The 10,621-nt window shown below is 39.3% G+C and overlaps 1 non-coding gene across 1 annotated transcript; it reads right to left on the bottom strand.

Moving 5' to 3' along the window:
- Positions 1-408: 408 nt before the first annotated feature.
- On the bottom strand, positions 409-516 carry LOC123453857. The gene has a single exon (XR_006633034.1). It is a non-coding gene; the product is annotated as a U6 spliceosomal RNA (small nuclear RNA).
- Positions 517-10,621: the final 10,105 nt, after the last annotated feature.

Genomic DNA, 10,621 nt, shown 5'->3' with positions numbered 1-10,621 from the left:
ACTATTGCACTTGTGTGGGCATCACAACAGGTTATTTGCTGCTAAGTAGCTTAGACTATGAGTTACTTGGTCATTTTCCCCCAGTTGCCCATGTAGCACCTTCTGGCACTAGACGCACTGATGATCTGGGGACTGACTCTCTTCCAGGTTCCAGCCATGCCATTCCATTTTATGTGTCAAACACATAAGGTGTCTTCAGCAGTAGGGACTTACCACTAACCTTTGGTGGGTCATCAAGTACTCTGACAGAAATCTGTCTTTCTTTTAGGAAACCTTGTAGGTCTCTCTGATCAAAAGCTCACTGTGGGTGATAGCCACATGCTGGTACTGGGAGTTACAGGTCAGTGCCCTCTAAGAAAAGGAGGAAAAAGATAACTAATATATAAGAGCTAGAGAGAAGAGAAAAATATGAATGCTTCACACATTTGCATGTCATCATGTCATCCTTGCACAGAGGTCATGCTAATCTTCTCTGTATCATTCTAATTTTAGTATATGTGCTGCCGAAGCGAGCACGAATAATCCACTTTAATAGGATACTTCTGCCCAAACCATCTTTTTTTTTTGGTTTTTCGAGGTAGGGTCTCACTCTGGTCCATGTTGACCTGGAATTAAGTCTGTCATCTCAGGGTGGCCTTGAACTCATGGCAATCCTCCTACCTCTGCCTTCTGAGTGCTTGGATTAAAGGCGTGTGCCACCACGCCCAGCTGTTTACCATCTCTTTTTTTTTTTAACATATATTATTAGTTAACAAAGAACTTGGTTTACATGTAGTTTATTCATTACATTTAAATTTTGATTAACTCTTCTCTCGTCCCCTAATCTCCTTCTTCTCTCTTTAGTCCATTTCCTCCAAGTATTCTGCCTCTGTACTTACAATCTACTAACACTCCCCCAAGTCCTCCTTTGTCCTCCCTCACAGTACACTCTTGAATGGGCTACCAATATTCTAATCAATATAAGGCAATTAATTTTAATCCCATAATAATAAGAGATTTTATTCTACCAAGCATAAGATTTAAGATGCTTTTTAATAATTACAATGTTAACACATGTGTAACACAAAGATTTTTATGCATAAAAACCTGCCTAACAAGTTCTCAGGGAGGCCAAAGTTGCTGGCCTGGGTCTTGCTGCCATCCTCTTCTCAAAGAATATTTCACAGCTTCTGGAATAAGGAATATGCACATAGTGTCCTGTGCACAGCTACTGGTATAAGGAATATGTACACACAGTGCCCTGTGCAGAGCTCCTGGAAGCCTAGTTTCCATATGTGCTTAGAGTCTCGGGGCCAGAAGCAAGGTTATCTAAATTTCGATCTTGGTGATCTACTCAAAGCCCCACCTTTGGTGGATTTTTTTTCTTCTGAAATCTTTGTTCTTGCCTCTAGAAGTAGAAGGGAGGGTGGTGCTCTCAGAAATGCCTTTACAGCCCTAGCGAAGTGTAATCTCTGATTCTGTAACCTAGGACTCTTTCCCCCGACACCTGATCTGGTTCTGTAATATGGACTCTTTCCCCAACACAAGATCTTCTTCTGTATTCTGGGACTCTGTTCTTCTTGTACCTGTTAAACCTTCTATCATCCTCTCACCCCTGGGCATTGTCAGAACTTTCTTTCCTGTTACTCACCCCACCCTCTCTGTCTGAAACTCAGACCTCCATCATTCTCAATGTGCTTGTTACTTACTTCAGACTTCATGGACATCCATGTGACTCAGTGGATTTTAAACTTACCTTAGGCTTCATGGACATCCATGCCTCTCAGTGGGTTTGTTACTTACCTTAGTGTTCATGAACATCCTTGCCACCCAGTGGGTTTACTCCTTACTTTAGACTTCATGGAAATCTCTGACTGTTACTGGCTTTGATAGTTACCTCAGACTTCATGGACAGCCTTGCCACTCAGTGGGTTTGTTGCTTACCACAGACTTCATGGACATCCATGCCACACAGTAGGGTTTTTTTTTTAATTTACCTTAGACTTCCAGAGCATCCATGCCTCTTGGTTGGTTTGGTACTTAACTTAGACTTCATGGACGTCCCTTCTTCTCAGTGTATTTTATATTAACCACAGTCTTCATGGACGTCCATCCCACTCAGTGGGTTTGTTTCTTTCTTTAGACTTCATGGAAATCCATGCCTGTCAATGGCTTTGTGACTTACCCTTGATTTCATGGACATGCATGCCTCTCAGTGGGTATGGTACTTGCCTCAGACTTCATGGACGTCCATGTCTGTCACTGGGTTTCTTACTTACCTCAGACTTCATAGACGTTCATGCATCTCAGGTGGTTTGATACTTACCTGAGACTTCATGGAACTCTATGCCATTCAGTGGGTTTGTTACCTCATGCTTCATGGACATCCATGCTTTCCAGTGGGTTTATAACTTACCTCAGACTTCATGGATGTCCATGCTTCTCAGTGGTTATTTTTACTTACTTCAGACTTCATGGACCTCTATGCCACTCAGTGGGTTTGTTACTCACATCAGACTTCAGGGACATCCAGACCTCTCATTGGGTTTGTTACTTACCTCAGACTTCAGGGATGTCCAGGTCTCTCAGTGGGTTCTTTACTTATGTCAGACATGATGGATATCTATGCCATTCAGTGGGTTAGTTACTTACCTTAGACTTCATGGAATCCATGCCTCTCAGTGGGTTTTCTACTTTCTTCAGACTTGATGGACATCCATGTGACACAGTGGGTTTGTAACTTACCTCAGACTTCACTGACATCTATGCCTCTCAGATGGTTTGCTACTTACCTCAGACTTCATGGATATCCATTTCTCTCAGTGGGTTTGTTACTTACCCCAATCTTCATGGATTTCCATGCATCTCCGTGGTTTTTTTTTTACTTACTTCAGACTTCTTGGACATCCATGCCTCTCAGTGGGTTTGTTACTTACATTAGTCTTCATGGACATCCATGCCTCTAAGTGGGTTTCTTGCTTGCCATAGACTTCATGGACATCCATGCCATTCAGTGAGTTTGTTACTTATCTCACACTTCATGGACATCCAGGCCTCTCAGTGGGTTTGTTACTTAATTCAGACTTCATGGACATCTATGCCAGTCAGTAGTTTTTATTTAATTCCTTAGAATTCATGGACATCAATACCTCTCAGTGGGTTTGTTACTACTTACTTAACCTTCATGGACATCCATGCTTCTCAGTGGTTTTGTCATTTGCCTCAGACTTCCTGGACATCTTTGTATCTTAGTGTGTTTGTTACTTACCTCAGGCTTTTTTGGATGTCCATGCCTCCATGCTTCTCTTTTTTTTTTTTTTATTATCTCAGACTTCATGGGCATCTATGCTACTCTGGGTGGTTTGTTAATTACCTTAGGCTTCATATACATCCATGCCTCTCAGTTGGTTTGTTATTTACTTAGACTTCATGGATGTCCATGCCTCTTATTGGGTTTTTTAATTACTGAGACTTCATGGACATCCATTACTTTCAGTGGGTTTGTTAGTTACCTCAGAATTCACGGACATCCATGACACTCAGTGGGTTTGTTACTTACACTTTATGGATGTCCATGCCTATCAGTGGCTTTGTTAGTTACCTCTGACTTCATGGATGTCCATGCCTCTCAGGAGGTTTATTTCCCTGAGATTTCATTGATGTCCATGCCTCTCAGTGGGCTTTTACTTACTTTGAAGTTGGTGGACACATTCTTCAGATTTTCCACCCCAACAGTTTTCTTCATCCTCAAATTCCTCACTAGGTCTGAGGTGGACTGTAACTCATTTGGTAACATGTTTTATTTCTGTGAGCCTTGTCTTTGCTCTCTCACTTCCCACTCTCTTGATATTCTTGGGTCATCTTGCAGTGCAGTTGTAGTGAAATCCTGCCTCCAATGCTACCAGGCCATGGTCCCAGTTCTTCCTAAAGATAGGAATGAACTGAAGTAGGATGAGGCAAGAGATTTGTTGTGGGTTCAAGGCCAATAAGAACTATGAATTGCATATAACAACATCCAAAGAAAGCCATGTAATATGGAAAGGTAAAAAATAATGTCATGATAATCAGATTATGAATTAAGTAAACTTTTATTGACTGCTATTTTTCAAAAGGATATTTAATCTGTTCTTTCTTTTTTGCATGGTAACATATGTGCCTCTTTTAAGGGAAGAAGGGATCAAGGTGAAATGGAGCTCACCAACTTGTGTGCTGTCAGAGTTCTATGAAAAACAAATGATGACATGGACGTCTGAATAATGTCCCCAAATGGTTTTTTTTTTTTTTTCGAACTTTTTGGTATGATTTATCCTTCAGCATATAATAAACACACCATGTTTCAAAGTTTCTTGCTCTTCTAGCCACACTGAAAGTCATAGGACCACAGTCTCCAGATCTTGCATTTTCTGTCTTGAAAACTCTACAGAGTCCCAAAGGCCATTCTTAACCATGTCTTTACAGTTCTAGAGATGGAAATGACACAGTTCCTCTGTTATCTCTTCTCTTGAGTAGATAAAGTTAGATAAAGTTAGAAAGCACTTTAAATATCTAAGAATGATGGGAATATTAACGCTTGCAACTTCTATTTCTTCCATCCTAATTGCCTATAAGGCGTGGATCCTATGAGAGTAAACTGGGCTGGGATAGTCTTTAAACCCAACTTATTGGAGCACTGTCCTAGAGGTGGACAAAGTGACTAATATCAGAGTCCTGCTGAGGTAAGAAAGGCCTCTTGGGTTGTCAGCTGAAGAGATGTATTTCCCCATTAAGTATGAATACTCAGCTGAGGAGAATTAATTATTGACATCACTCATGATAAGAGACTGCCAATGAGAGATGTCAAATACCAAATAATATAGACTCTTGTCATTTACTTCCGCTCCAAAGGGACCATTGCTTGTGAGTGGGTGTGGAACTAGGGAATGATTAAGAAGCTGTCCTATCCCTTTGTACTCATTTCAGGCATGAAACCTGTAAGTCTAGATTTGAGCCTGAGCTGGATGCAGTGAGTGGAAGCTTGAATTGGCTTGAGGCTTGATGATTCACCTAGTCTAGATTGTGACTTGCAAACTTTGTGAGATGTTTTGAGGCAAAATCTCATGTAGCTGAGGAGATTGGCCCCTAACTGAATTCACCTTGTAGCTGAGAAAGACCTTGAACTTCTCATCCTTGGGTCTTCATTCCCTAAATGATTGGATAATAGACATATACCATCATGCCTGGATCATACAGTGCTGGTGATCAAATCTAGAGCTTCATGTATGTAAGTAATCTATCAACTGAGCCCACTTATAAGATTCTTAAGTTGTCACAAACATTTTAGTGCTCTAATGAAGGAGCTACTTGGTTATTTTCCAAGAGTAACCTGAAGTATTCCAAAACAGTTACAAAATTTCATGTAGCAGCAGAAAATAATGGGCCAATGGCACTAGTTCAGAAAGGAGTGTGAGCAAAAATTAAATTAAAGGTTTTTTTGATATACATTACCAATGTCAGTTGTTCAGCTTTCCATGAACAAAGTAGATCTCTTGTGATGATAGTTTCTTCTCCTCTGTTTTTTTACCCATTGAGGTTATTCTTAGGTGTATTCTTAGCCTTTTCTTCTTCTTCTGTTTCATCTTTGTCTTCTTCTTCTCCAATATATTTTATTTATTTATTATTTGAGAGAATGAGTACACTATGGCCTCCAGTCACTGTAAGCGAATTCCAGATGCATGCACCCCCTTGTACATCTGGCTTATGTGGGTCCTGGGGAGTTGAACTAGGATTCTTTGGCTTTGTAGGCAAACGCCTTAACTGCTAAGCCATCTCTTCAGCCCTCTTTTCCTCCTCCTTATTTTATTTTTCCTCCTCCTCCTATACCTTCTCTCCTCTTCCTCCTTCTTCTTCTTCTGTTGTATGAAATTCTTCCAGGAGTCCAAACCTTGGCATTTCCATGACAATGTATTCTTTTTAATTAACAACTTTCATAATTATAGACAATGAACCATGATAACTCCCTCCCTCACTGACTTTCGCCTTCACAATTCCACTGTCAATCATATCCCCTCCCTCTCAATCATTCTGTCTTTTATTTTGATGTCATCATCTTTCCCTCCTATTATGATGGTCTTGTGCAGGTAGTGTAAGGCACTGTGAGATCATGAATATCTAGGTCATTTTGTGTTTGGAAGAGTGCATTGTAATGAGTCATACCATTCATTTGGCTCTTACATTCTTTCTGCCACCTCTTTTGTAATGGAACCTGAACCTTGGAAAGTGTGATAGAGATGCTTCAGAGCTGAGCAGTCCTGTCACTTCTCACCAGTATGGTGCTTTTTAAGTCATCTCAAGGTCACTGGCATCTGAGAAAAAAAGTTTCTCTTATCAAAAGTGAGTAGTATTAATATATTGATATGTACATGAAGAATAGTGTTTACTGGGCAATTTGGTGAGCATAATATATGCATTTAGTCAGATACCAGCAAGGATTACACCCTAAGGGTTTATGACCACTCCCTACCTCCCATCATAGGCTTTCAGTATCAGACATATATTCCCTCCCATGGAGTAAGGCCTCTAGTCTAGCAGTTGATTTCCCTCATAATAGACATTCCACTATTATACCCATTGGCTCATTTGGCCTGGTTGGCCAGACTTAAGGCTTGAAGTGTCCACTGGTTGTTTATGGGCATTGGTGACCTCTCTTTCTCCAATGGAGCTGCATGCAACATAGCTTTTCCCACCTTTCTACCAGCTGTTCTACATGGAGGAGGTTTTCAGCTCAGCTCAAGCAAGTTTTCTCAGTGACCTTGAAGCTGAAGGATGTGGACTCTTCAGCAACAGGGTCTTACCATTTATTCCTAATTGCCTGTAATGTTTTGGGGTATCAGGACCCTCCCTGGCCAACAAGTCAATGGAAGGTATCCCATCCCTGGCAACAAAAATTTTCCAGTAACATTCTATGGCTTCTAGGTGCACCATTCTCTAAAAAAATAGGTTTCCATATGACTTATTCTTACTCTCATAGATTTTGACTAACCCTCCTCTCACCCTTACTTTACTCAATCTCTTCCCCTGGCCTCACTTAGACCACACCACCAGTAATCTTTTCTATTTACATATATGAAATTTTACCATCCTCTTAAGTACCCCTCTTTCCCTTTCTAGCCCCTTTAGATCTTCTTTCTAGCTTACTGGCTTCTGCTATTGAGTTTTATTTCAACTCACATAGAAGTCCAAACTTTTGTAGCTGGGACTACTACAGAGATATTCTCATACAGAGGATATTCTTCTTAGAGAAAGTACAGGCCAAACCTGGAAATGTAACAAATGTCAATAGTATGACTTTATTGGTAGTTGACTTCAGATTAAACATAAAAGCATAATGATTATAAACCAAAAATATTTTTTACAAAATTTCTATGATCTTATTGTGAAATAACAGTAAAAAAGTGCTTGAAATGTAGAAACAGGACTATTATTTTAGCTTAAAATGTTGCATTGGGGAGGTGTCAATATTAATTCTATTTTTGAATTAGTGTTACATTTCTATTTCTCAGAATATAAAATTTGCAATGGCAAGCCTCTAATTATAAATGAGACAGTTTAGAGGTGGCAGAGCTCCCCAAAAAATAAAAGGTGTCCTTGAATCTTCATCAGAGAATACGGTATTTTCCCTCTTATTTCTATCCCCCTTAAACCACACCAGAGAGTGTGAATAGATGCCTCTGATCTTATCTTTTACTTTCTTAGAAGATAAAATTAAGAGCTGAGAGTACTCCTTTGCCTGAAAACCTGATGGTACCACATAGATACATGCTTTGGGGGCCAGATTAACAAATTTCCCCCTCCAGTAAACTCCCACAAAATACTCTAATCTGTGTCTCTAGGTAGCATTTCCCATTTTTGGATAGCCCTTCCTGTCTCCTCTTAGCAGGAGTGCTATCTTTTTCCCTTCTCTAAGAAGACATTGTCACTGATTTTGGAAAGGACTATTCATTTTCCAAGATCATCCTTAGAGAAATATAACAGCACACATAGTCTGAAGTGGCTGTCAGTATCACTGACAATTGGGTGTTTTAACAAAACTTTATTCTATCAGAACTATGCCTTTTATGTTTCATCTATACTATAGTTTGTTTTAGGTTCTCTCAAAAACTAAGAAGAGGACTAAGCAACAACTATATTGCTTGAAAGTCAATTTCAAGAAACACTGGGAAAAAAGAACATAAAGAGCAAATTAAAACAGGGGGAGTGACTGAGCCATCAGGTGAGCAACTGGATGGAGTCCTACTGGGTGTTGCAGAGATGAAGATCAAGAGTTACTTCAGTCCAAGAGAAAGTGTGGCACTCACCTACTTCTGCGTGTGTGCTCCTCCCTCAGGATAAAAGAGCCTTGGGGCTAGTGCAACATTTGCTTTAAGCTTAAAGATGCTAAAGGGAATGGCCAGGTACATGGGCTACTGACAGCATGTGTTACACTTGCACTAATAAAAAATTGGTGAAACAGGAAAACAAATTCATCTTAGAAATTACAGAATCATGCTAGTTTCAAGTTAATGTATCTTTAAAAAAATTTTTGTTATATTTATTTATTTATTTATTTGAGAGTGACAGACAAGAGAGAGAAAGAGGAAGAGAGAAAGAGACGGAGAGAGAGAGAGAATGGGCACACCAGGGCCTCCAGCCACTGGAAATGAAGTCCAGATGCATGTGCCATCTTGTGCATTTGGCTTAAGTGGGTATTGGGGAATTGAGCCTTGAACTGGGGTCTTTAGGCTTCACAGGCAAGCACTTAACCACTAAGCCATCTGGCCAGCCCAAGTTAATATATCTTTTTGTGAGGTGAGTAGAATGCACAAGTCACTATTGGAAATAGACACATTAGGCATTATGGAAGTCACAGAGTGAGAAGATTAGATGGCTGCTTTGTGAGGCCATACAAGGCAATAAAGGGGCTCTGTTATGAGCTGCAATCAAGGAGGAGGCTCTCTGGATGCCTGAACAAATAGGAATGTGTGCCTGAACCCTATACTCAGAGGAGTTCAAAAAAACTGGAAATGCCCCAGTAGAGAAGAGTTTAGTGAGAATGCAAACTTTAAGTACATTTAAGAACTTTAAGTATGACATTTAAGAATAGAATAGGGATGGAGAGATGGCTTAGTGGCTAAGGCACTTGCCAGCAAAGCCAAAGGATCCAATTTGATTCCCTAGTACCCAAGTAAAGCCTGGTGCACAAGGTGGTTCATGCATCTGGAGTTCATTTGCAGTGGCTAGAGGCCCATTCTCTCTATATATGTTTATCTGCCTCATTGTCTCAAATAAATGAATAAAATATTTTTTAAAAAGTAGGACACTTTGGAGGATGTCTTACTCATTCTAATGCCCTGTGAATATGAATCTGGTTTCTCCCTCCTTACATCTTAGCTATCAATTTGTCATTAGTTTCCTTGATGGAAGACATTCTGAAGAAAGCGAGATAGAATGTAAAACCTTGTTGACTAAAGATATTGAACATTTTTTCAATTGGATATTTATATTTCTTCTTTTGAGAACTGTTTAGTCCATTTTTTTTTGTTTTTGTTTTTTAGTATTTAAGCTTTGTAGTTCTTTATATATTCCAGATATTAACTCCCAGTCTGATGTGTAATTGGAAAAGTTTTTTCCTCATTTTGTAGTTTCTTTGTCTCTCTTCACTCTGGTTATTGTTTGCTTTGAGGAAGCTTTTTAACTTTATGTAATCTGTCAATTTTTGAGACTGCTTTTTATGCTATTGGAGTCCCTTTCAGAAAGTCTTTGTCTATGCCTGTGTTTTTGTTTTTTCAGGAACACAATTTATTAATTGCAAATATAATATATAATTAATTGCAAATATAAGATATGAATACAAGGTATAACATATTAAATAGTTATGCATATATATACACACATGCGTTCTTGCACTTAAAAGATACTGTACTCACCAATGGCAAAATATATACAATCTGCACATAGGGAAGGGAATTTGCTAAGGGTGGTGAGTGGTAAAGGTAGGTTTTATAAAAAAAATAAAAAACAAATAGGTTTTATGTTTTATCCTATTATGCCTGTGTTTTTTATTTAATTTTTATTTTTGATAATTTCATCTATCTATATAATGTATTGGGATCTTATTCACACCTCTGTTTACCCTTTCTTATCCCTTTCAACTGAAAACCTTTTTTCCTCCCAAGTAATCTTTTTCCTACTTTCATGTCTTTTATGACTCACTGAGTTAAATTAGGGTTTGTGTGGTTTGGGTGGGAGGTTATTTACTGGAGTATAGGAAACTTATTGGTAGCTACACCTCTGAAGAGGATGATATCCCCCTCCCTGCAACTATTAACTGCTAATAGCTACTCTGGTAGGAGTGAAATCTTGTGAGGCCTACCCCATTGGTGATGAAATGTTTATGAGGTCAGTCTTGTTAACAGTGTAATGGCCATGTCATTTCCAGAACACAGCATTCCACATCACTCTTTCCTACCATCTGGCTCTGACATTCTTTCTGTCTCTTCTTCTGAGATGTTCCCTGAGCACTGAATAGGGTGGTTTAGATGTTGTGTTTAGGGCTGAGCACATGGTAGTCACTTGTTCTCATCATTTTTGCTAGTTATGCATCTCTGCATTAACCTTGGCCCAGTTC

This window comes from Jaculus jaculus, chromosome 12 (genome assembly GCF_020740685.1).
Source record: "Jaculus jaculus isolate mJacJac1 chromosome 12, mJacJac1.mat.Y.cur, whole genome shotgun sequence".
In the NCBI taxonomy this organism is placed as follows: Eukaryota; Metazoa; Chordata; class Mammalia; order Rodentia; family Dipodidae; genus Jaculus; species Jaculus jaculus.
Note: the sequence above shows the minus strand (reverse complement) of the source record. Positions and strands in the feature narration are given on the sequence as shown.